Genomic DNA, 27,753 nt, shown 5'->3' with positions numbered 1-27,753 from the left:
CACTTGAGCGATATTAGTATACTAATTGCACCACAGAAAGAAACAAACCTCTCAACTAGCGTTTCGAGCCATGCTAAAATAACAGGAGATAAAATACCTCGAGTAAGTTCAAAGAAGTAATCGTTTAATTCTACGAGAAATGGTCCATCGCAAGTTTTTTTTTTTTACCATGGAAGCTCACGTGCAAATAAACATCGGTCTAAATGTTAAACCGCCACTGAGAGTGTCGTAAGTGTTACTCAACTGGAATATCTAACGGTTAGGTGGGTTCGTCCGGTTCCGTAATACGGTTTCCATGAATTTTCAGCTCAGAATGTATGCACTCCTCTCTTTTCCCGTGGGGTGTATCGCGTTGTCGCAAAATTCCATTTCGCGGGTCATACCTAATTCACGATTTCCCGGTTAGGGGACAGGATCCGCGTGCGTGTGGGTCGTGCGTGCCCGTTTTTTTCGCAGTCTGCGGAAAACTGGCGGCCCGGCATCTCCGAAGTGCTCAATTTTTGCGAGTGCACGCGTGATCGGGCAATTATTTGTGATTCAGTGGACGAAACGGGCGGGGAATGAAATTGCGTTTGGTTTTCAAAACGGACGTTTTACTTTGAGTTATCGAACGCACGTGACTGGTTAGGCGCGACGTGGATCGTCAGATTGTTATCGAATTTAATAGAAATATTATTGGGAAAATAACGATGTACGGGCTATCGCATTTTCGAAGTAGTACGGATCCTCGAGGTATATTTTAAAAATTAATATACATATGTATCGTTCGTGTACGAGGAATATATTAATTGTGTTCAATTATATTTAATATTAATAGACAAGGAGTAACAGAAGACAGGAGTACAGGTAGTCGTATCGATCGACACGTCGATCGTCGTGGCGCAGGAGGTGGGGATGGATCTCGGGAGTCCTTGCGCGCGGTGGGGAAAAAGGTCGGTCATGATCTAGAGCTCGGCGAGGCGGGTCGATTCAGGCGTCAATTAGGATACACCCGACATTCATCGTCGAAGTCACGGCAAGGTGTCAATTAGGACATGTCGGGGTAAGTAGAGTAACTTAGTTTCCGAAGCAATTAGCTTTCTTGTAGTAATAATTAAGCGTCAATGTCGTAAGCAATCAAACTTATAGCTGCGGTTGCAAATCAATTAAGTGCAATTAAGTATATCGCTGCAATTAGTAACGTCATGTTTCGCGTGTTATTAACCACAGTCTCTTCCGTTACTCTAAGATCGTCTTTTGAGGATAGCAGTCGTTAATGAAATCGATATGTACGTCTTACAAGCAGTGAATATTTATCAATTTTACTAAAAGGTCCTGTGTTTCCTTAGACTTCTGCTACAGTTGAATGGCGCAGTTCATTTTTTTTAAAAGGGAAGGTTCTTACAAATTTAAACAAAATTTCTTGACACAAACGATATCTTCATTAGTTTCCAAGAAAACAATTCAACCGTAACAAGTTATTATACACGATAGCAGTACACAACGATTCTCAACCTCGTTTCTAAAGATTTTTTAAAAAGCATCTTCCAATCCGATAATAAAAGTGCCCGCTGTTAAAAGGAAAGCATCTCGGTGTGCGGAGAGGAGTTTTCTCAACTGCAGGCAAAGTGCTGTAGATAAGTCGATGCTAACAATTTAAGAACACCGTTGTTTAATGACCGAGTCGCGGCGCTATCTTCGTCGAAACTCTCGTTCCGAAGAATAATATTCTCTGGACACGGCGAGGCGAAGGTAACCAAGGGGAACAGATGAAGCTGGCGAACTCGAGACGCCGGCAGAAATTTTATTAAATCCTCTGCCCGTGAAATATACAGGGAATATGTAAATACGATCCAGGGCGAACGAGTGACGCGCAGTAGCGACAACCGCTTATCCGCATTGCTTTTGTCGTGTCGTTCGGGAACACCTTTTCAACATTTTCTTCAACGAATCCGGCTTATCGCCGTACCTCGTTTGTTCCACCGACGGAACACCAAAGAAACGGAAATGAAAAATGGGAGGTTAACGTCACGCGTGTCGAGGTATGACCTCCACCGACGATTTGGTTAGCAATAATTTGATTATTTGTGTTGTTCACATGAAATCAAGGAGGGTTTAAGCCATAGCTTTCCTATCTCCGTTATGGTTTTAAAAATACAGCCTCCCAATGTCCGCAGTTTTTACCAGTTTCCACGAAAGATGTTTTCACAAATACATTTTCAACACCGCGGAATTATGAATGGTACGGATTTTTCCAATTTTCGTTTTAATAAAAATGGATTAATCCGCCTGAACGCATTCTGATTAATCCGCCTGAACGCATTCCGCTTGATCCATAAAAATGGTTTCCACAACGGAATAGCAACGGAAACATTTTTTGCTCGCTTTGGTCTCCGGATCAGGTATCTACAAACAGTTCTACTATTCTTTTTCCGTAAAAATCATTTTTGCAAAAATGCAGTCAAAGAGACTCGCTCGTTTCAATTAACACAAAAAAAATCGTAAAATCGGTACCTTTGATACTTCCATAGCTAAAAATTCGTTTGCAAAGATGTTCTAAAATACTGCGTACTTTGAGCACTTTCAAACAAATAAACTAGGAGAATGATGACATAACCTCCCCTCAAATTCTCATAGACTACCTCACGTTTCAGTACCCTCGATGACAGATCGATATCGCGTAGGATTTCCGTCAGCCATCGCGTAAAAGCTTCCGATGCTCCGATGTAGCGACGATCGTAGGCGTCGAGCCAAGCACTCAGGGATCGAGCAGGGGTGTTTGTTTCGCGAACACGGTTTCGTTCGATAACACGTTTCTCCACTGCGCGTCGTCGGAAGTTTCGGTACAATTCGCAAAACGCTCAATTTACCAGAAGGGCGAGGGGGGTCGAAAGTTAGAGCTCGCGGGGATTCGACGATACGTTAGAGAAAAGGAGCACGGGGTACGAGGGAAGTAAAGCACTTCTTGCCGAAAAATTTACAGCCAGCCGACGGAACAGCCGAGCCGTAAATATTTTTCCTGGTCGGCGACCCGCGAGAATTATTCCCCTTGTCCCCCACTTTATGTTTCCCGCTCGAGTATGCAAGACCGCCGCGGTCGCGACTCCTCCCGCGTTTTGCGGCTACAGCTGCAACGACTTTTTTCCCTCACGTCGACCCGGAACCCACCGCCGCCCAGATTTCATTCAATCTCGTACCTAACCAGCCCGAGAAATGAAATTTTTTATACCCAGTCCGCGCGGTTGCATCGGTTTCACATTGTGACCAGCACCATTCCCGCGACTTCGTATTCGGAGGTCGGAGAGGTTGCCCCTGGATGGAATTCAGCCACGGTTATCAGAATTTTTTTTCGAAAAATGTTACTTCACGAGTCTTCGTACGAGATTTCTATTGCATAGGGTTTGGGAATGGCGTCATTTTTCACGTATTGAAAGAAAAAACGTTTTTTTTTTTGTAGACATTTTTATAGAATTCTAGCGTACAACAGCGATCGGTAATTATTTTTGCTACGTAAATAACTTTTCTGGTTTACCTTCAGACGAAGACGAAAATCCTCGTGGCCTTCCAATTTTCAGATACACTTTTCACCCCGAGACGCATAGTTCCCCGGTGGAATTTTGTCCACCTCGCTCACCGTGCCCGTATCTTCCGTTTAATTTAGTTTAACAGCGATAACGAAGTGCCGTGCGCTAACACCTAACTGCAGTCGGACTATGATAATTCGCGAGGCTCCGTGTCTCGGAGAGAAACGAGCCCCGGGACTGCGATTTCCCATCTTTATCTCCCAACACGTGCCGCGATTACGTTACTGTTCTCCGCGAATTCGTCCTCGAAGTTATTTTATTTATATAGTAGGATTAAAATTAAAATCCTTAGGTCCCTGGTAAGGTGAACACGTACTCGAATGAGACCTGTATTAAAACTAAAGTTTACATAAAAATTGTCAATTGGAGTTTCAATTCGATCGAAATCTAACACTTTAATTGCACAGCAATTTTAAAAGTCAACCAGCTCCCAGATATCGTAGAAATAAGATAATAAATTGTATCCCACGTTCGTATGAAATATCTATCGATTCTAAACAGCCATGCGTTATCTGTTCCCTGATAAAGATACTAATAACAACGGTTAACGCGATGTAAACGAATCCTTCGCGTAAATTCGAGTCACGTTTCCCGATCACCGGATTTCGGTTTTTACGCGGATACTTTGCGCGCAGTTATCGGTTCAATTAGTCCCATTTACAGGACGGCCATCCGTAACGATCGTTCGTCGACGTGCCGAGGGGATCAGACGTAACGGGCCAGAACTTTTTCCAACGTATTTTCGCCGCTCGTATATTCATTCGTCCCTGGGTTCGCGTTTTCCACTTACTCGGGAGTGGCTGGCCGCGTCGCACGAGCGGAAAAGTAACTTTAGGGTATTTTTCAGCGGCACGCGACCAACTTCTCGTCGGAAGCAGATTGCACCGATCGCTCTAAGTGGCTGGGGTTTTAACTGGCTACCTTCCCCCTATTGATTGCTCTGCTCAAACAGTTTTGTCAGTGGGAATTTTCCGTTCTCTTTTCCTCTTCCTCCCTGGGCGAGGATTTCGCTTCTTTATCTTTGTACGAGGTGAAATGTCTTATCGTTAGGTTCAGTAGTCTATGGGGTGGTTTTATTACTAAGTAGAGCTTCATGTATCGTTTTATACTTTGGAAGTACCTATATTCTTTTTCCTTTCTTGTTAAAGTGTGCATTGTCAAGTGTAATGCCAATTGAAGTAAAATTACGACGCCTAGATTTAAAAAACTTTTGAGAAATTCGGTAAACAAAGGGTTAATACGTATATGCTCCTCGTCGCGAACCATCGGGCTTCCGGATTAATTTACCAGGGCGATTGATAATACCAGGCTGTCGAAACAGAACGAAATTCTCAGAAATTGCACGCAAAACGACGTTTGAATGCAATTTCGCGCACAAAAGCGACCGATGAAGGAGCATTAAACTGAGAAATCGGATTCACCGGGTACGTTCATCAACGGAGTTAGCGTATTTCTCGAATCCCACGGAAGACACGGAATTATTACCGTGTTCCCCCGTCCGATCGAACGAAGTTTGCGGTTTAATTCGATTCAATCGTCCTCTTTCGAGCGTTGCCCGTTGGAAATAAACTCTCCTAATTTGAAGAGCAAATACCTTTCCACGTTCGCGAAGGAAAGCCGTTCGGACAGCGCCGTCTGAAAACGCGCGGCACTTGAAATATTATCGAGACCAATGGCGTTGACGATAACGGCCCCTCGAGCAATTGATTTTGAAACCAATTAAGAAAGTTAGCAACACTCCGCGTCGAAACGACGTTGGTCCTGCCGGCTTATCAGTCGTCTGACAGAGAACTCGGCGAAAGGTAAACACAGCGTCGAATCGATCCTCTCGAGGAGGACTCGTCCGTGATCGGGAAACTTGTATTGCTTGAGAGGAAACATTGAGGGATGCCCGCATCGTTTCCTCTAGCTTAGTCCGTTGGGGTAAAGTACTTTTTTTTTTTTTTACTTGATTTATTTATGGATAGTGGATTTGGGTTATTAGGTTTGAGTAGTACACTGTTGAAAAGCTCGTTGATATTTATATCTAATACACGTACACTCAAGGATACCCGAGTCAGTGGTTAGGTTAGTTCGGAGCAAACTCGACAGGATTTTCCTGAATTTACATGCATTCTTTGAATTTACTTCAGGGCATTCCAACGTTTTAAAATAGAGAGGAAACAAGAGTAATCAAATATTAGTTGTAGAAGTTAATTCTGCGCCTTTCAAAGGTAAACTTACGATTTGATTATAAAGAAAAGGTGGTTACAAATGTGACTTGTGTATAGTCAGAAATATGAACAAATTCCTTGCGGATAAAGAAAGAGAGAATGTGTCTGTGTGCAAATTGAACAAAGTACTGTTTAGGTTTTAAGTGCTTTAACGTGTCCAGTTTTGTCTGTGATCGTCGATGACTCGAAACGTAGAAAGCAAAATGGGGTCGTTCCGCGTCGAGAAACAAATAAGAGCTCGAAAAGTATATGTCGAATGTTCGTTCTTACTGGTAGCATTTCCCATTCATCCATCATTCGGTAGGTGCTTCCTCAATAAAAGTCGCGGGAACGTATTCGGGACATAGACATATGAGAGTATCCTCATCCGACAAACGTATCCTGACAAGCGTAATCATTGGTGGAAAAATGTGTCTTCTCTTGTTCCTTCATAATATCAACAGGATCTTTCAATCGCGTGATGCGATGTCCAATAATAATTTCAAGGAAAAAAAAAACAGTCAATCCCATTTAATTATTCATATCCTCTATTTCTATTAAAAAAATTTGTCTAAATTAAATGATAGCTGATTGATGTTTCCAAATAAATGTACATGTTTGCAATTAAATATTTATTTGGAATACGTATGGGACTGACGGTAGTTTTATTAAACTCGACTATTTACGTTAAAAACGTACAACCAAAGTTTTGAATTTGTTCGCTCTCTTTTTACGATCAGTTGCATTTCTCCACGAACTTTTTAGCGCATTATCTATCCATCCAGTGAATTACCGATGAGGATGGTTTCTCGTTTGGAGGAAGATAAAAGCGCGAACGTTGCCGAGATAAAAATACAAGGAAATAGGGTGATCCATCTTAGCCGGAGTATAAGCTCGCGCCCACCCTCCAACCCCTTCTCGCTTTCCCTTTGAACCCCTGAAACTATCCCGTTGAAATACGTTACCCTAGCTCCCATACAGCTACGGAAATAAGTTCGCCTCCGTCCCCGTCGGCCCTTTATATATATTTACTGTCCACTAACGGATGATCGTTCGCCGTTTATTTATTTATCGAACGAATGACGGCGACCATTCGTTTCGAAGCACTCTATTGGTCGCTGCCACGCTCAACCCTTCTTGAGAAACGTGCTCACTCCGACAGGCACGTCAGGCTCGTTTTACCTTTTCATTATGCTGTAAACCGAAGTTTCTTAAATATTATTAAAATGTCAGTTGTTCACGCCAACAGCAGAATTTAATGATTCAACGTTTGCGAAAGGATGTCAAGCGCCTTCGAACCTGAACGAATTTCTATAAAAATGAGAAACAATTATAGTGGAAACTCGTTTATACCTCCACCATGGACCTCCATGCTCGACCATGGCTCGGGTAATAAAAGTTACGGGGGGCTGGAGGGTACTGGGCTCAGCTACGAGTCGTATATTCGAGGGTGAGCATGATTTTGTTCAGATAAACGAGATTCCACTGTAGATAGAATAACATTTCAGCTTCTTAAACAACCAACTTGCTTAAAATACCAGATGTTTAAACAATTAAATTTATTTATTACATAATAATACATAAGAATGCATACGAAATGATCTATTTCGCTAGAAAACCAGGCTGCATTTTCTCGCAAGGCAATTTCAGTATACCCACGACTTTCCCTGGCTAATGTCCCCTCTTGTACTGTACCTTCATTGTTCCTGCGCGAACTTCAGCCTCAACGACATTTCGCGACGTTGCGCCACTTATTCCACCGTGAAATTGAACCGTGATCTCGCGTCGAGCGTACGAATCTATCTCGCGATAAAAGTTTCACAGGACGATCGATTTACGCGGTCCACCAGCGCCAGTATGCAGCCGCGATAAATATTCGAGGACATTTCCCGGGATAATCGAAGAGAGAAAAAAAAAAGCGTGACAGGTCGGTTTTCCAAACCATGTTTTATATTTTTCATAAATTCCATTCGAACTTCCGTGGCGGGAAAAGGACCGCACGATGGAATCGCCCAACGAATGCATATTTGTATGATTCAAAAGGAAGACAGGAAAGGGGTACCCCGTGAGAAATTTCGAAAATATTTATTTTCTTTTTTTTTTTGAAAAAAGAACGTAGTTTATTTTGAACGCTAACATGTCGGGTTGCCTGTCCGGTTGAACGGGTTTTTGTGAAATTTTATATTTTTAAATCTAGGAATATTGATCGAGAGAACGTTGTAGCTCGGAAATTTCTCCTCTCTTTATATTTTGTTTCAGTTTAAAAATTGAACTAACACGAATGCATTACGTGCTTTTTATAAATATAGAATGTCATATTTTTATTTCATTCTTTTGTGAAACGATGTAGTAAATGTTGTTTTTTATTTTTATTTTTTAATTGAACGTTCAATCTATCTCGTAAAATATGATAAAAATTCATTATCGCTTTTCCTGATCGACGAATCGGACCGATACCAAGCGTCGAAGCGTTTTCGACGATTACGGGAACGATAATAATTGCCGCGCGTCATGTGGAAAATTCGAAATTGCGGGGGCGTTACAATAAAATCGTGTCAGACGATGCCAGTCGACATGCTTGACAGCGTTTTTGGTACAATCGAACGTCACTCATTCGCGGAATGCATTATCGTTATCGTGTTGTGGAACGCGTTGCACTTCGACTACGTGTACAATGAGTCACAGAAATGTATGCACACCCTCGAATAGAATTTCTTTTAACAAGACAAATTTACCAGAAAGAGTGTCCTTCCCCTTTCAAGAATAATTTAAAACGAATATTCTTAATGAGAAGCAACATTTTCCAAATTCCTTTTAAAATAAGAAAAACTGAAAATTCTGTTCCGTCACAGGTGGAAGAGAAGTGAAAAAAGAGAAGTGAAAAAAGTTATTGGTCATACTTCCCATTAAAAATATCCTACAGTACTCGTGCCTTCAATGTTGACTTCAATCTTGAGCTCCATTTCCTTTTCAAGAAACACTCGCAAGAATTGCTTTTAATGAGAAGAAACTTACCTGTAGAAATATTTCTTGGAATAGAAAACCCCACCCTTCCAGGTATAGGAATATTTCTGCGACCCACTGTAACGAAGCGAAACGGAACCGAGTGTGTAACGATAAATAAATTGCATCGATAAATAAATTGCATCGATAAAATCAGTCGTCGGTTATATCGACGCCGATAGTCCGCCATTTTAATCTTTCGTTTGCAAATGGAAGTCAATTTCGTTTATCGCGGGGGTGGATCGAGTGGAGTCGAGCGTCGAAGCGTAAAGCCCGATAGAAAAGAATGACGACAACCAACCCGATATCGACGTCGTGCGACGGAAACCGTTGGCTGGTAATAGCGACACTTAAATTTTGTCTGAAATTTGCATTCGAATGGCTCGCCTCGGAAATAATCGACGAGGGAACGATACAGGGACTCCAGAGAAGGAACGAAAGTGTTCCACGTATATTTTAGTCGTTTCGCGACTCTATAACGCGAACAAATTTTCATTGGACATATAAAAATAATAAATAAATTATTACCAGGAATTTTGCTGGCTCGCATCTTTAGTAGAATATTTATTAGCTGATTAAATTTTCCTTGAATTGCACGGTCACTGACACTGGAGCATAATAATAATAATACTAATAGTGTCAGATTTTAATATCGACTAGCTAGCATTCGAAATACTAGCGAAGAGAGAATAAAGTGATTTTCCGACCAGGCTCAGCAGCGTATCTTTTGTAGATAAATCTTTTCCAGGCGAATGCAAAGTCTTTTCCCCGATGATTTCATCCCTATTGTGCGTTGCTGCTCTTGTTTACGTGAACATTAACGAGAAATACGAGTCTCGTCGAGAGGATATTGCTTGGTAAGGCATTAACCACGCGATGAAACCCTTTACGCGTATGCTGGCAGTGCAATTACTAAATTATTCTCCAGGGTTCTTTCTTCGTCGTTTCATCATGCCCGCCGCTCGTTATCTTATACGCGGTAACTGCACACCGTGTAAATTTTGGAAAAGATCGAAGAGGTACAGGATGGTTAAAAAAAAAAAAACACTCGTAACGTTTACATCGAAGAAAGTTTAGCGGAGGAACAGGAGCAATAATGCAAAATATTATCATCGGAGAATAGGCTCCTTGTATCGTTATTGCATGGATGTACGTGATCCTTTTATTATTCGGTATTATCAGTTCTGTTTCTCTGTTAACATTTTTTTGACGCATACTGTACGGATTCAAGCTCAGTCGCGTTTCCACGCGCCGCTTCCAAACGGGTTAAAACTGAATTTTTCATTCCGTCCTACTTCCGGGCGTAATTAGACCCCCGACCCGTTGCCAGTCATTGTTATCGTTCGTTTCGAATCAGCGAAACCAGCTCGCTGCGACATCCCTTCGTTTTACACCACGATATAAACGACCATTTTCTATCTTACGTAACATTAATTATAGAATCGTTGAAAAATTCCATTTGATCTTCCTTCGCTGCTAGAAACCATCGAGATAACTTTCTTAAACCATTTCAATTACTTAAACGACAATTTCATTATTACCCTCATCCCGTTACGGTAGCTAATAAAATTGCTTCGCCTATATTTGCTCGTACAACATCCCCTTAAATATAATACGAGCACGATATTTCCAAGTAACTAAATTTCAAGAAAACCGGCTCTAAAGGAAGAATTTCATGCCCGAGGAAATCAGGGAGGAATTTCAATTATCCGTTTTCGAAATGGCGAGTTATTCCGATGGTTCATCGGCGAAGATAGCGGGATGACCTCGAAGCTGCTCTTGCTCGTTGCAGCCCGGCAAACCGGAAACTAGGCCGAAGGCGCCGACAACTGGCGAACCCGTTCAACCCCTTTCGCGCAGTGATTGGCCACTCGCCGCTCGTACGGAATAAATCACCAACGATGAATATTAATACGGTCGCTAGTCGATCCGCAGTCGAAACACGCCTCCGTGAGCAAAATGGGACAAGGGGATAGGAAAGAAGAGGGGGTAGGCGAATTTCAATTCGCCCATTTTCAATGGCAGGCTCCGAAGAAAAAAAATTGTTAATACGGAGGGCGATAAATTAGTCGATATATACAGTGGTGTGAGTAATTGAAGGTTCGAAGTTAAATATTTAATGTAATAATGGAAAAAGGAGGCGTTAATTTATATACGTACAACCTCGTCCACGCGTAACGAAAATATTACTCTGGTAAATTGTAGAAAGCACGAAATCGTATCAGCTTTATTTCAGGGGAAAGTTACGTTTACGCCGGCAAGTCCGGCACAATTCCGAATAGGTGGTAATTTAAAGACGCGCAAGGTTTTTCTGGAAACCGCGTTCGCGGAACGTGCGGCATCTAATTAAAACGGGGAGGGGTGCTCAACAAGTGTTGAATACTTACTTCTCGAAAATAACGGTTTTCGCTCGTTTTCCATTTTTCCCCGAAATATTATACCGCGAACCGTCGCGAAACGTGCGAATAAATATTAAATGCTGTTCAGTTTTTTATCACGGCGAACATTGTTTCTCTTTTTCAGCGTGTGGTAACTTTGATACATATACGGAAATGCTGCGGAAAAAATTTATTTGAAAATGCAATATCAATTGTTTAATCATTTCACTGTAGAATGTGTTACTTTTACTACTATAAAATCATTACTATTAAAACTATAGAGATCAATGGATAGTTGTCATAGATAAATTGTTATCTTTGTAAATAGAGAGAAAAATTTGATTAGAATTATTGCTAACAACTCAAGAACTGACCGACTTGGTAGGTTTAGAATGAATAGTCTGCCTATAAATATCTATCGTAATTACGATAGATTACGAATCGTATTAACAATATAAATTCAACAAATATTCAGTCCAAAAAGTCTTCTCGACGACCCCATAAATTGCGTCAAAGTGGCGCTGAAAATGATGCCGTGGGCACGTAAAGGTTTAATCCAATGGCGCGGCTCGAGCCTGGTAAAAAGTTCCATGGAGAGGAAAATTGAGGGAAGTGAAATCGTTTCGGTAAGAATGAGCGCCGAGCACATAATGCCGTTGCCGGGTAACAAAGTTGTAATTGAGCCGCGTGAGAATTTATGTAACTTTAATTCGGGCTAAATATTTTTTAATCGGATTAAGACGAATGGGGGAATAAGTTGGTGCTCACGGGGCTCACGGGCTGACTCTGCTCGGTCAGACGCGTAAAACGAGGATTTATGCTACCCGTAGAAGTGTTTTACCATTTTTATAGCCCCCTGGGAAGCACCTGCGCATTTAACGGATGCCGGAAAAGATTGAATAGGAAATGCCCGGAGCGTACTTGGCCCGAAACGAAGGAAAATCAGTATCGCGTGTTGTACCTTGAGATCTGCAACAGAAAACGACATGCTCAGGTTAATCTTAAGGTGGTAAATCCTGACAGACGATGTTAAAATTTAATCCGATAGGGATTATTTACTTTATCACTGATACTAAACATTTTATATTTAATTGGTTCTCAGAACGAAGCTCAAAAATTTCTCAGCGGGTGTTTACTATTTTTAGAGACATTTTTAGTGAGGAGAAAGACCAATTCTGAATAATAATACATATTAATAGTTCGAACTTAATTTAGGAGAAATATTAATCAATGAATCAATTTAGAAATCCAAGCGTGTGGTTCAATTTAATTTTAATTTATTCTTAAACTTGGCTCGTTCTTAATTTATTCTACTATAGTCGCACATCAAGCCTCCATTTTACGGAAGTTATATTTACAGTTGCACCATACGTAACATTTTCGTGGTCCATCGAGCGAGTCAATGTTTCGTCGAAATCGCGTTTGGCAAATCGTAAAAGATTTATTTTCGCGTTCGCTGGGACTGTTTTGGATTTAACCAGCTCCCAGTAGGAGTCGGTTGATTTGTCGAACAGAGCTTGAACTCTGTTCCAGCTTTGTTTTCGATACGAGCTACGCCCCGGAGCGAGGGACTCTCCTCATTACCGGAGGATCCTCCTGTTTCTGATTCGAGTAATTACGCACCACGCTGTTCTCTCGGAAACGGAATTTTAGCGCTATGCACAAGTTGCATATAACAATCAACGTCACGGGCTAAATATGTTAACGCGATTGAGCGACAGGAACGGTCTATGATATACACGGTTATAACCTAGGCAATTTTTAATTTCTTTAAATACAATTCAGTAGAAATGTTTTAAAAATCTCGAGCAGCAAGAGTATCCTCTTAAATAACCGATTGATAAGGATTGAATGTTGTATCACCAAAATAAAACTTGCTTCCTTTTGACCAGTTAAAAAATTAGTAAATGCAACGTGGTAAGCAAGGAACTGTCGGTCTTGTAATAAAAGAGGTCCCTCTTTTTCCCAACGCGTTCATTTACCAGAGATTTAAGCACATCGCCGTCAACTCCCGTGAATATATCAGGGTTCTGCCAAAATTCGCTGGCGTTCCACCCCACGTCGTCTGTGTTTCATCCAGAGTCGTGTATATATTCCCCGTTATCAAGCGCTTTTCAGCTTCAGCCGGTTTACGTAAAGATACTTTCACCTATAGCCTAGCACATCCGCTGGAAATAGCCTTTAGGAAGTAGCTCGTGGCGAGCTCTTATCGGGAACGGCGAGCAACAGAAATGTTTTACGCTCGCATGCAAATCCTTTTCGGAGAAACATGTAATTAAATTGCCGGCTTTATGGCGGGGATATACCGACGGAAACTGCGAGCCGACGACGCAAGAACAGCATCTATGTTTTACTAGGACAGGGAAGGACGGGAATTTAACGTCGGACTCTTGTAAACAAGCCGGGAAATATAATATTGTATGTTTAAAGAGTTCTCCGCCGTGTTGCACTGGTTTGTAAATTGAATCCGCCAGGGGAGAACATTTATGCGAGAATTAACTGTCAGGAGGTGGGGTTTATTTGTTTATTCGTTTGAAAGAATTGGATCCTTTTCGTGCAGAAAAAGTGAAAAAAATAGGAACAGTAGATGTTGGATAAGAGGATGTATGACAGGAGCGCAAGATTTTTTCCTCTGAGAATGAGAGAACCTATCCCATTCTCTCGGGAAATTACATTCGTCGATGCCGCGACCCCTAAACGCGACGCTTAATTATCCCAGGAAAGAAACTCGCTCGGTTGTCTACCAAATTTCGTTAGCCGGTTAGAAGAACTTTCACGCGATTTCCGTCTGCCGTTCAATTCGACCTGTGCAAAGTTTTCCAGGCACTTAAACCTGAAGTTTACTCAGTCCCGAGTCGAATAAGAAAGGGGAAAAAGACAGGGGAAAGCGATTGGCTCGAGACTCGCGATGTTAATGGTTCGAACATCGTAGCTCGGACAACGACGCAACTAGTGGGGTTTGCTGGGAAACTTGAGCAAGAATTATTTTATCGGCGGACGTAGTAATTTTAACATGGCTGCTGTGTCTTACTCGTACAAAAAAATTGCATGGTCATCGATTTTCATCGTAAAATTGAAGAGCTCCCGCAGTGAGATCCAAAATGTTATATATATTCTGGTTGTCATTTTTCACGAGTATTCGGAACGTAATGATAGAAAATCCTCGATAGGGTGAAACAATGAAATCGATGACGAGGATCGGGACCGGTGATATTCGACGCACGTAAGTCTTATTCCGTAGACACATTCCCTGGGGAAATTGCGTTCGTCGTCGTTGTGATTCGAACACAAGGGGTTGCGGTCTCGGCGTCATTGTCTCGGAACGTTTCATCGGCGATGTCTGTTTGCGCACGCTGTCGAGGCAAGTAAACCGACGCTGACGGCTGCCTCGACTCCGTTATAATGGAAGTGGATGCTAACGACTCACAATTACGTTCGCTCGAGCGTGAAAGACACGTCTAAGACGCGCACAAGACGTAAACAGAACGGGTGGATTTGCATCGCTGAACTGCCAGTGAGTTAGTTTGATATTCAGACACCGTGTATAGTATCTACTTTGAGACTTTATTCTATTTTTTCTATGACGAAGGATAGAGTAACTGGTGTACATATTATATTGGTGTTTTGAATCTAGTTAATGGAAACATTGGATTTATTTAGAAAGCTAGATGAATTTGCACATGTTGCAGTTAGCAATTAATGTTTGTAAAATATGTAAGACATTTTGGGACAACCCGATATTATTATTAATCGCTCTTATTATGCATGTGGGTATAGTGTGGACTTGTAGAACTTCGGAATAATTAGCCCCGATAAGGAACAGCCAGAGGGCTGCTTTTCAAACTAATCTCGACATTCGTACGCAAACATAAACACTTAAGGTAAGACACGCGAACGCAACGCAGGGAAGCGATTGATTAATTATTAGCTAACTATTATTATGCGCGAGTCAACTGGACAAAATTTCTTCTACGCAATTTATAGCGTTCGAAACTATCCAAAGATCCATTGGAAGGGGACTACACGTTGAATGTAACGTAGCTTCGCGGTTTAGTTTTTGACCAAAGGTGAAACGCGACCGGGACGTTAATCGCACGAGATGGGATTATTAAAATGATATACGCGCATTTAAATTGATCGTATAAGCGGTCCAATTGAAATCAATTTGGCGCCAACATCGAAATTAATTATTTAGATATCAAAATAATTAACGACAATTTTAGTCGTGTACCAAAGCCCGTTGCACTCGACGTGATCCGTGGGAATACTCAAATATCAATTAGTCATTTCGCAGATCCCCAAAGTGGTAGCAATTTACACGGTGTATAATTAAGCAGGATATTTTTGGTTAAAATTAGACATGCTAGTCCTTTCTAAAATTCTCGATAAAAATAAATTACATCGCGATACGAAAGAAAATATTTACTTCTACTACCAGGAGGCCACCATGAATTCTCCCTAGTCGAGGTAGCCAAAATTTTGTTTATTCAGGAGTTAAAGTTTCAGATAGAGGGTTAAGGGCGTCGAGAAATGAAAGGTGTCTAGTATATTCTCGACGTCATCTCGAGGAGCCGTCGCGTTGGAATCGTATCCTGCGACGAAGGATGTCTCTGTTACTGGCTGAGGGAACGTCAGCAATAATGAGACAACGCCTGAACGGGGTTACACGTGGCCTGGGTCCAGCTACATTAACTAACAACGTATTTCCCGGGGGGGGGGGGGGGGGGGGGCGGACGTAAATCCAGCCAGGCCGCCGGCTCCTGGGAAATATGGAATTGAATTGTTAATGTCGAACAACGCCTGTGCCCGCTGTTATCGGAAAGCGATAAGGTCGATCGGCTACGTTCGGGCCGAGCAACGCGATCCGCTGTCACTTCGTCGCCAACTTCGCGATTCCTCGAGACCAACCCCCGCGAACTCTCGAATCGATTATCGTTACGCTGATTTTCGTTCTCGCGGTTTTGAAACATTTGGGGTCAGTCGAGGCTCACGTGGAACGCAAATTTCGTCAGGATAATTGATCAATAGGCGCTTAGTGCAAAGTGATCGATTTCGATTATTGGAAGTATGATGGTCAGCGTTTAAAAATTATTTAGCCGTGATACAGGGAAGAAATCGTGGATCGTCATTAATACCGCAATTATTCAAGAATTTTTCTTTACTTTAAAAACGACCAAATACGATGGAAAATAATTCTCTAAACTATTTGTGTAATATTTGGTACGTCTTTTCTCCCCTCGCGTTTTTTAATATTTTATTTTCGCTACACTTTACTGTACTTAGCTACCACTTTACTATATCTTGATACTTCGACTACCGATCTGGAAAGAACCCGCACCATGGAAGAGAAATCTCTGTATCGATCCACTCCGACAGTAATGAAACATACTCCAAAGGTCCATCAAGCCAAGAAATCTCAATAAAATCGATGCCGAACCCATCCCCTCGCGAGTGTACGTCGCTTTGTTCGACAGTCGCGTGGTCCAGGGATACTCTGGAGGAATTCCAGCTAATTCCATCGGACTGTTTAGCGAGGCAGAGCGAAACGAAACGAAGCCGATGAAGCGGATTGCCACTGGAATACGGAGAAATTATAGAGGGCAAAGAGGATCGGCGGGGGTGTGTCCTTTCCCGCGATTCTCTTGGATCGATCCCAGTAGCCGCGGTATGGAATTTCCACCGGTGGAATCTCACGAATTATACTCCATCCATCCATCCCTCTCCTACTCCTCGTGTCGGTTACTATCGAGATTGGTTGCTAATGTATTTGCAACACTTATTAGGAGGCTGGCTTTGCGCCGCTCGATTCAATTAGCGCGAGTTTACTATCGTACACCCTCCAGTGGTTGCCGTCGACGTCGGAGTATCGCGACGTCTCCACGGAAAAGGACGAATTCGGAGGTTCTTCGTCTACGGGAACGAGACGGATGGATTTCCAAGGATATGTTCGCGAGGATGTAGTATCACGGTTGGCTGTTAATTAGCTTCGTTGGTTGCCGTCTTCCCTCGGGACGCGTTTCGTCGAATCCTGTCGCATTCAATGTTTTGTCCCTGGAACGTTGGCACTGACTCGACGACGCCCGAGATATTTATTCTTCCATGGCGCGTTCGTCGGGAATGTTCGATAGAGAATATTCCGAAGGTTCCGATATTATCTGTGAATCTGTGGGACGTATTGAAATTGCAAGGGATGATTATTGATAGGTGATGGGATAGAGAATGCTGCTCCTTAAAGATTTCTTCAGTTTTCGGTCATTCTTAGTCACAAATGCCTAGTTCTCCATTAGAACTCTATATCTTCTTTCAAATTTCTTACCTGCAAACAAGATTGGGGGTGAAGGGAGGGTGTCGCTGTGAGGTCGTTAAAAGTGACCAATGTACTTCGATGTTCAATCTCACCGTTGATTCCAGAGAAGAATCCTTCGGGGACATCGTTATGAAATAACGATTTTTTCTCCAATTACTTATCAATTTTCGAACCCAAGTACAGTTTCAACGAGCATTCGTTCCCTTGGCGAAGCACCGAGAGCTTCAAAGGGCGTCGATTAATTGGAAGTGACAGCCACCGAGTTATGTTTTCCCGTAGCCAGCAGCGCACTCTGTTTCGAAGGCTGCCTCGTAATCGATGAAATATTTTCCTCCGTGACGTCAGGGATTTCGCTCAAATTGAAATATGTCGCGCGTCACGTAAAAATAGGGGGGGGGGGGGTAGGGGTTAGTCGCCGCTTCGCTATTTTTGAAATTGTTTCGAAAACGCAAGTCTTCAAATTGGACAGTTTCCCTGAAAATAAATAAAAACTGACAATTTCGGGGGGCCAGTATTTTTTAGACCATTCAGAATAGACCGAACTTAGTCGAGACTAAGGCTGAGCTAATCCACGCTTGGAAATCGGAAAAACCGGCAGATTCGCGCAGTTTCTTCGCAAAATTGCCGTAGCTCTCGCGAAGAATTAAGCTGCATCGTTGCCGGCCGATGTATCGGAAAACAATTACGCCGTCTCTAATTGTGGGCGAAGTTACGTTACGCTCGCCTCGATACGACCCTCGGAACGGAAGAACGCCGCAAGTACTGCGAATAATACCTCCGGCGTTGCGTCTACCGAGAGAGAACTCGACCACGAGTTCGTTACGTTCTGGTTAATGCAAACAAACTTTGACTGAAATTGCAAATCGACGCGCGAAAATTACGAATTTACATTTCAAGTCCGACCGTCTCCAATGTTCCAGTTAAACTTGTCGAAACGGACAACGAACGAATCTTTACGAAGAACGTTCCTTCCATGCATTAAGATAGGCAAAATTTATTCGTACGAAGATATTATCAGAACGTTGAAGAGGATTATATATTAAAAGCAGAGTGCTTCGTATCTTTGATAATAATTAATCACTCGGGCGATTGGAAGAAGTTCTATTAAATGCAACGCGCACCTTTCGTTTTCGTTCCCTCTCTATCCTATGCCCAACTCATTTGCCAAACCATATTTGTGTTTCAATAGTTCCGAAGCTGGTATAACTGATTCCATCGAAATGTGTTTACAAACAGCGGTTACCATCTCGCGAACGGTCTGGCTTGCTACTCTGTAATGTAAACAGTATTGCATAGCCCTCCGCGATTCCGCAGGGTGGACTGTGTAAATTCGATCACCCGAATATCGCGCGCAAAAGTGTTCTAATGAAATCATGCAGAAACTGCTCATTCAAAATTGCTCTTTTCGAATGCGTACGTGCGCGTATATTCCGCGAGCATGTAGCATACGCCACACGTGCATAAAATACCCCACTCCGGTTTCATAAAGAGTTATCGCGTCCCTCGCCACGCTCTACTCGAGTAACAGGGAGTTACTTCCTTTTGGAGCGGGGTTCTACATCGGGGACAAATCCGGATGACGCGACGCTAGACGCAGATCCCGCAGATAGGGTGAAGCTCCACGGAGGAAAAAGAAACGAAAGGGGAAATGAGTGGAAGTCAACTGGATTTCCACGTGGATTTCAACCTGCTACCTAATCCAACTTGGAATCTCTAATTCCGTCCGGATGCTTCCGGCGAGTCGACGCCTTGGAGAACAGGTTGTGAATTCTGAAGCGATCTTTCCATTTCCGATGCTTTTACTCCTTCTCGGGAACGCCGTGTGTCCCACGTAATCAGGATTGTTCCCGTGGATCGCGTGGCCTCGGAGTCCGCATGATCGTCGAGCACATTTCTTGGTCCACGTAGTCCCATATCTAATTTAATATAAATGTTAACGAAGGGCCAAGAGGTTGTTTTCCTCCACTCGACTCGGGCGAGCATTTTTCCAGGTTCTTCGAACGAGTTACGGTAGAGGAAAAATGCTTCATGCTTCTATCGACTTAGTATCTTGGAAAATAATGAATATATAATCAACGGAGAAAATACATGGTCAGTCTGTTAGGCTCCTTTTTTTTTTAACGAACAACAATTTTTGCTCGAGTTTTACTCACGATATTACTTACATATTTGAAATATTAATAATCAAACTCTACTTAAACTCCTACATAAGCCGATACATTCTATTATAAGTAATTTTTTTTTTTTCATAAAACGTATTTCGTAGCAATATCGACAACGTGTTATAATAAATAGCCGCTTTAAAAAGTGTCTAACGAAGCTAGCGATTTTTCGGTCCATTCGAAGTCGAGAATAGACCGATCACGACCATAAATTGATTCCCCCTTTATCCTGGGGGGAGGGGCAAACAAATTCGCGAGTTTTGATTTCTGACGGTGGCTCGAGCCGCGATTCGTTTCCATAGCGAGAAATGAAATCGATGCCCAACGACGACCATCTTTCTTTCGTGCCTGACACGCGTCACGCTGCGCATCATTCGTCACCATCGAGGGAAAAAAACGAGTGCTAATAACTCTTTGTTTGCCGCGAACCACAGAGAAATTCGTGACTCCGATCCCACTCGAGACGCCTACTTCATACATCACCGTCGTCGAGCTGTTGATTTTCCTTATTTTTCTCGAAGCTCCGTGTTTTTAGAAATTACTCCGATTGCAAGATGAAGGGAATCGTAAACACTGTAATGGAAAAGGAGAAAAATACGATCGTTCGAAATTTTAGGTAGAATTTGGAATCAACCCTTCGCGAGGTAACTTTCTATCTTCGAGTCGTACTTCCGTCGCTCTTGTAAATTAATCTTCACAAAATTCAACATCTCGAGTCATCTCCATCTCCGAAGAACGTAAATCCAGTTGAACTCGCGCGAACCCTACGCGCGCATAACTCAAAGAAAAATCCCGTGTACAGGAGAAGTTAACTAAACACTGAATGTATTCCGACGTCGCGTGACTCGGCTCCCAACAAACGAATAAACGATATTATAAATGACATTATAATAAATCATATTATATCGCTCGCTCGTACAGGGATTCCACCGGGTGCGTCATAAATCTTTCTGTGAGTCACACTTTGCCTAAGCACGGTCTCGATAAAACATGATGAATTATGCGCGCGGCGTCGTTATTTCGATGCACCCAGAAGAAATCGGTTTCGCGACAGTGTCGAGCGAGGGAAAGTCGCCTCGTTGGCGTTATCCTTCGCGGTAAAGAAGAGGAAACGAGTTCTGTGGCTCGTAACGCGCATTGTCCTCGAGATGACGAAAAAGATAGCCAATATTCCATCCCGTGGTATTCCTACGGGAAGCTCGGACGGAGCATTGTCGTGAAGAGGACGCCGGACGATAGCCAATAATCCCGCGCTTTCGAGATTCCAGCTCCGAAAGGCGTGGAGGAGGAATCCTTTTTCCGACTCCTTGGCAGCGGAGCTGGGCAAACCGGGCGCCAATAATCCTTTCGTTTCAGGACACCGCGATTGTGCCACGGTAACCTCGTTGCACCTGGAATATTGTGTCGCGGCCCGATTTCCGGATCGATGCTGTTCGCGCCCGATAATACCTTGGGGAACCGCGCCTGTTGCGATTCTCGTTTAATTCCGCGCCAGTCTCTCTGATCAGGATCCCGCGCTTCAGCGTGATCAGTTTACACTCTTCGTTAGGTACCTGCCTGCTCTGGACTGAAATACGCGAGACATTACGGCGAAATTTTTACTTTACTATCATCTTTATTTTCCGAAGGTTTTTCTTCTTTCCGTTGCTATGCATCTGGGGACATTATTGCAAAGCTCGTTAAGTAGTATGGCGACTCCAGATTAAAATCCACGGGACGTTATTTTAAATTGTGATATTTTTAACAAACACGTCGTGAATATTTTTATTTTATTCCCTTCGTTAATTTACAATTCATTTTCAAAAATATATCATTATATCATCGTTGATCGTCGCGTGTTCCGACATAGCAGGCAAATTAAAAATTGTTTCCTATAGGGGAAGTTACTTACGAATCAACCTAATAATAATAGTAATTTTTCATCGCCTTCCAATAGGCGTAAAAGTCAGTTTCTCCGAAAATTTCCTACAGAAACGTACAGTAGAATGTATGCGGAAAAAATGAGAACTCTCCTTTAATGTCTCGCGTACTTCAGGTTGGAGTGACTGGACCGAAGCCCTCGACCCCCCCCCCCCCACCCCCTCCCTCTGAATCTGGATTGAATATGCAAACGCGTGGCAAATGGACGGAAATGGAAGAGCATCGGAATCCTCGCGAACAATGGAATTTTTCCTCGAGAGCTGATGGCGAAGCCTGAAAGGATTCCTGGATTTTAAGATCTTAAGATCGTGGAGACAACGGGGGATGCTTCTCGGCGCGTAATTTCATTTCTTGTGCGCGACGTCCTCCCATAAGTAACGCGGACTTTCCCCGGAGCTTATGCGAAGCCAAGGATACCTCCCCCATCCTCTTCTCGGGAAGATTCCTGCGGGTTTGCTTCGTAAAAATTCATCTTACGCCTGAATAATTTCTCGTTTCTCGAAAACGGCGAGCAACAAAATCGAGGACCGCGAAATCGAATATTAATAGTTCAGCAACATGCGAATCGGAGAATGATGTCTTCTGACGTCTTTGACAATCTAACAAGAATGGAGATAATAATCCCTTTTAAGCAGAATCAAGAATTAGGGTGATTTAATATATACAAATTGCTTTTACACCTGGATGTTCCCCGAGGGTAAACGGTAAAGTACTTCGTCTCTGCAATAAAAGAATCGAGCGCCGGGAAGTAGAATTTAAAGGTTGGCCAGGATTGGGTAGAACCGCGGGAAAATGGGTCCCCGATGGTGACGGGACAACGACAACGATCCATTCAGAATTGCGCGGAGAAGTACTCTCAGCGAGGATGTGGTCACAGTTTTATTGGATCGTTTGTTTCGCGGTCAATGGAAACGAGAAATAAGAGGGCGTGGAGATTGCGAGGCAGCCGCGTAAATCGCTGTACAGCAACTCGCGCTCTTGGTTTTCCTGTTTTCCCTTGCTTAATTTGCATGCTCGGTGTTCTCGCCGCGAGCTGGAGTTCAAAACAGGATGGTCATAGATTTCGACGATGTTCTTGCCTCGAGGCAGGACTGGAAAACGATTCCTGCTTATCGAAGGAGGACAAGTTGGTTCTCGAGAGTGGTAAAAGGAAATAGAGGGCAAATAAGAAAATAGACAATGAGATTCAAATCAATCCTTTGTCCATTCTAAGGTATTCCTACTTCTAGTCACTAACATACTCAAATGAACACTGCTTCATGATTCAAGGTTTACTTTACCTACTTCAGGATGACTCCCAAGGTTTATGTTAGATTCTACTACGAATTTACGTACCCTGAAACGAAGGAGGTCTGGCGGAAAAGATAGGAGGGTTAATGATATTTCGAGACAAGGACCTGTTCGAATGCGCCTCTGAAGGACCATTTTACGGGTTCTTCGTGATACGCGCGTGACGGGAAACAGTAACGTTCGATTTACGATAGAGCCTGGATCGTTGAGGGGTGCGATGCGGTGCAAAGTCGATTCTGAATAAAAGATGATGAGCCCGATAGCGGTTGCTTGATAAACCCTTACGGTCGCCTTCGAACACACAGCCTTGGCGACAGCCTGGATTTATTCATGCTCGTGTCCTTCTCGTGGACTCATTTGAATGCCGCCATTTTCAATATCACGGCGAAAAAGGTGTGTGAACAAAATCGAGCCAGAAATGTTTCCATCATTAGAGCAGTGTTTATCAAAAACCAGAGAACAAAAAAAACATTTTTAAGGTAGACAATTTTTATACGTTTGTTTCACTTTTATTTTCAAGGATTATCATTTTAACGCTAGCTTAAGAAAGATCACGGTACCTCTAAACATACTAATAATGCTTGTCAGGGAGACTATTCTTCTTCTATAATTTAATACACCGCCGCAGCCCCACCATCCTACTCGGTTTCATTAATAGTACGGCTTCTAAATAACGAAATACCAAAGTTATCGGCAAGAACGTATCGCAGACGTCATCAGGTATGCACTGTGACGGGCATACAGGTTTTCAATATTGGGCGAGAGACGGCGTCGTACCTGAGAGGAGGGAGCGTCAAGTTTTTGGAAGTCTCGTCCCAAGCGATGATTAATATTCCATGAAGTTGAACGGGAAATTCAGGGGTGGCGAGACAGGGAGGACTCGTTAAGTTGACTAACTACCTCCCGAACAGATCGTCCACGAATTTCCGTTCGCGTGTTCTACGCGGCAGCACGCGTGCCCCGTCGCGAACCTGATTTCGAAGTACGAAACTCGGGAACCTCGTACTGTTATAGTTTCACACGAAGGTAATATAAAATCATCGAAGCGAATGTCATTGACCAGGAACGTGGAATAGAATCTGTGAGAGCTAGTTAGCAAGACCTAGAACGGGTTACACGAATTATTATTGTCTTTAACTTAGTGCAAAAGCCGTTTAAGAAAAGAAAAATATATTCCATACAATAGCCTGCAACTTACGAAACATGTAAATTTTATTTACATATTAATTAAAAGTAGGAAGTATGAAAGGCAAGAAAATGAATAAATAAAATTATTAGTCGTCTCGGTCCTCGAGAGAATCGACCTTTTAAATAAACTGTTACAAATAGAACGAGCACGAGAGTAATGCGCAGTGCGCGGACGAGAAAAAAATTGGGATACAAACTCGAAGGAGGTTCTCGAAGGGGACCGGGAAGGGTATTTTGGTTGCAAATGTAGACGAGGGTATGAAATTTTCATCGGCTACTCCTGAAAGTTGGAGCAACCACTTGTCTGACTCGTATCACCCTCCGTCTACTTCCAAGCGTTTGGGCTGACTATGCACCGACCTATATCACTGACTCCCCTGGAAACCTCGTTTATACTACTGGCTACGCCCGCCATGCGGGATAGCGTTTCGCAAACTTTCTCGCTAACAAAATATTTTTCATTCTTACGCTCCTCCGGCGTGGCTCGTTCCGTTTTAACATGAATATTTTATCCTTGGAAAGTACACCGAAAATAAAAATGAAACTGCTTCCTAAATTATGAAATGCATGAGTTGCATTAAAACAATTCGCATTTTTGGAAGACGTGCAACCGCGTAAAAAATTAGTAAATATAAATGGAGAATGAATATATATATATAATTCTTTAAATAAAATTTATTTCAATAAATATATAAACGTCTTTAAACTGAATGTATAAATGTATTTAAATACGAGCCTCGACATTTATATAATTCAATGTTATATCATACACGGAGATCTTCCAACTTGGAACACCGATGCCTTTTTTCCTATATCTTAAAATAAATTGACGTTAAAATTTACCAACTTCACCTGGCATTCCATGATACTTTCCGACCTAAATACAGAACAAAAGTTCAACTTCCACCTAAAAAAGAAAGACGCCGCGAAGAAAGTTAATTATACGCAAACGATGACCTCTGCTCGTCGCAGAATCTTATTAAAGAACACGGGTGCATCGTTTCGGTTAGCCAATTTCCAAACTACGGACGAAAATGTTCCGCGAACTTTCTCGTGACCGAAAAAAGGGACGTAGGCCGTGCTTTCGATCAAAAACTTTGCTGCAACTCGCTGCTAATAAACCGTCGAGCGCAGGAGCACCGTGAGAACTAAAAGACCCTCGAAACAGCTGAAAGAGAGGAGTTGACTTCGAGTTTCTTAGCGATACAGTAGCCGTACAAAGGGCGTGCCTCCCTGCTCTAACGTTTCTCGTGGGCCATTGGCTTGATTAGGGGAGAGTTGGGAAAGGAGACCGCAATTTGTGATAATTAGCTGCAGCGAGGTCTACGCGGGGTCACTTTGAGATTGGAACTCGAAGAAAAGTCTCTTTTAAAGGAAGACAACCGTCAAACTTGAAGTCGAATGTTATCGAACTGTTAGGAAAATTTAGAGAGGGGAGGTTTAGCGTAGGTAACACTGTGACATACGAGAATTTTTTGGAAAATACTTTCTTGTTGTTTATTATAGTGCTTTGACTCTTCGATTCGAGTCACCTTTAGACTTACAATTATTACAAGTAAAATTCAAATTTCCATTGACTAGTATTTAAATTAATATTAATATTATAAATATTGATCGTGGCCGACATATTTTTACTTGTAAGACTGTTCCAAGAATGATCAATGAAAAAAGTCGAATCAAAACTACCCCTAAATTCTAGTCCGGAAAGAATCCAAGATTCAAAGTAACTTTTTCAATTCGAAATAAAGCGATCAAGTTTGATCCATCGAGCTGTTTCCAATCGCACCATTCGGGTATCAGTCGAGGAACCTTTGTTCCTGAATCACGCCAGGGGAGAGAGATTACGAATTCCCGTGGATGTAATTTGCCCTCGGGGGTGAGAGGGCGCGGTAATCCTCCCGTGGCGAAGAGCTCGAAGAAAGTCGTCGGCTAGAAACAAGAGAAAGCGACGGGGAACGAAAATCGTCGAACAAAGGAACGTATTTTCATTCGAGCCCGGGCCTCGAGCGAAACGAACAGACTCGGGATTACAATTCGTAATCAGCGTCAATTTGCGCCCCGACAACTTGACCGACTTTCACCTGCATCTCCGAGGGCCATCGATCCGTCTATTTATAAACATTTCTCATAATTCGGGTCAAGTCCAGGCTCCTTCGAATACTTGAAGCAAGGGAACAACGGTAGTCGTCGTATCGAAGAACAGGTTTGGAGTATGTTTTCCTTGTATCATTTCTAATCTGTCACTTGACTTAAACCGGGGAGATTTTATTTCCGACACTATCGATCCACCCCGCGATCTTTCCTAATTCCAACCCCTCATTTTTCCTCATGGGATCCCTTGTCTACAGAATCAAAGGAATTCCCTCGAACAATAAACTCATTTCTAAGTCTTCTACGAAAGACCACTCGAAACAAATCGAACTGTCTGCGAAGTTCCTCCGCGTTTCTACTCGAGTCGTGAAATTGCCGGGGCGTTAACTCTCCTCTCCCCACTCTCTAGGAATTAATGCAATTTACCCGAGACACGGAGAGGGTTTAAAGTCGACCGCGGCTCGTCACGGTTAAACGCGAGGAGTCGTTATGATCTCGTTTAGTCTCCACCGATTCCCAGACAATGTTAAACCGCGCGTTCAGCCGTCGGATAAGAGAATCTCAGCGACTCGAAGGCGAATGCAAACCGCGTACACCGTGCAGTTGGCCTTTTATTCGACGAGAAAGAGCAGAGGAAGCGTAAAAGATCGTGCTCCGTTCGCTGCGGGCTCCGTGTATGGCCGCAAGCTCGTAAACAGTGGATCTTTTTAGAATCCCACGGACCATGGAGAACGGTAAACCTTCTTACGACGCCGCGTGGTCGATGGTTAGAAAAGCTCGTCCTAATTCGATCCATAATTCACGCCGATTCCACGGTTATGGGGCTATAAATTAGCTTAGCGGCCTACGGAGCCGACTTTAAAGACCCGCCTCGTCTTTAAACAGAACACTTTTTAATACTTTCCGCGGTATCTGGAATTTCAAAATGGAAACGAAGTCTCCTTGGAGACGGTTATAAATCCGATACTCTGGTCTGAATTCTGTAGCAAACTTTTAGAAATTGTTCTTTCCTAGAGGGGAAAACGAAACAGCCATAAAAGAAAGTGGAGCTTCATCGAAGCGACTGTTCTAACTGATTACTTCTCGATCAATTTTTCCAAGACTTGCATTTCCGAATTAATTTCTAAACATATTTCGTCTCGAAGCTCAAAAATATCACCGATTACGAATGCACGCCGAGGGCAAAAAGTCAGGAAGCTTCCCAGGTATTAATTCCCAAAGAATTTATTTGGACGCAATTACCTCCTCCCTTGAGACACCTTGATCTCGTCGAGACCACAGGAACCAAGCCGTTGAGAGCCGAAATTTACTGGACTCTCAAACTGGCTGCCACGCGGTCGTAAAACAGAGCGTTGGAGGAGGCGCGATAAAACCTCGAAAAGTGGGGCGGGCGAATGGTCGGAAACGGATCAAAGTCCTCGTTGAAAGCTGAAATTGGCCACGTCCCGTTGCCACGTAGACCATATCTTATTGGCAAATCCGATGAATGAGCGACTTCTGTCGCGGTTGAAACGTAAAATTGTCGAAGAGCCTCGAGGGTGGCGGTAAAAACTTTAGAGCTGCCAGTCAGCTCACGAGTCAATGCGGCCATCACTGATTCAGGAAGATCGTGTAAAGACATCGATGTCCCGTTTGTTTCGACACGGAGAGACCATGTTG

The 27,753-nt window shown here is 42.9% G+C and overlaps 1 protein-coding gene across 7 annotated transcripts in view; it reads right to left on the bottom strand.

Annotated features, from left to right (window-relative positions):
- LOC128881340 (protein-tyrosine sulfotransferase) overlaps nucleotides 1–27,753 on the bottom strand; it is a 154,468-nt gene that overhangs the window by 49,918 nt on the left and 76,797 nt on the right. The window contains exon 4 of one of the 7 annotated variants that reach the window (XM_054132284.1): nucleotides 11,978–12,105. The exons of 5 other annotated variants lie outside the window; for them this stretch is intronic. The gene's annotated coding sequence lies outside the window, so the exon portion shown is untranslated. Of the gene's footprint in view, nucleotides 1–11,977; nucleotides 12,106–27,753 lie in introns of those variants that run through there. One more of the 7 variants, XM_054132285.1, reaches the window with a different exon arrangement.

This window comes from Hylaeus volcanicus, chromosome 8 (assembly GCF_026283585.1).
Source record: "Hylaeus volcanicus isolate JK05 chromosome 8, UHH_iyHylVolc1.0_haploid, whole genome shotgun sequence".
Lineage (NCBI taxonomy): Eukaryota > Metazoa > Arthropoda > Insecta > Hymenoptera > Colletidae > Hylaeus > Hylaeus volcanicus.
Note: the sequence above shows the minus strand (reverse complement) of the source record. Positions and strands in the feature narration are given on the sequence as shown.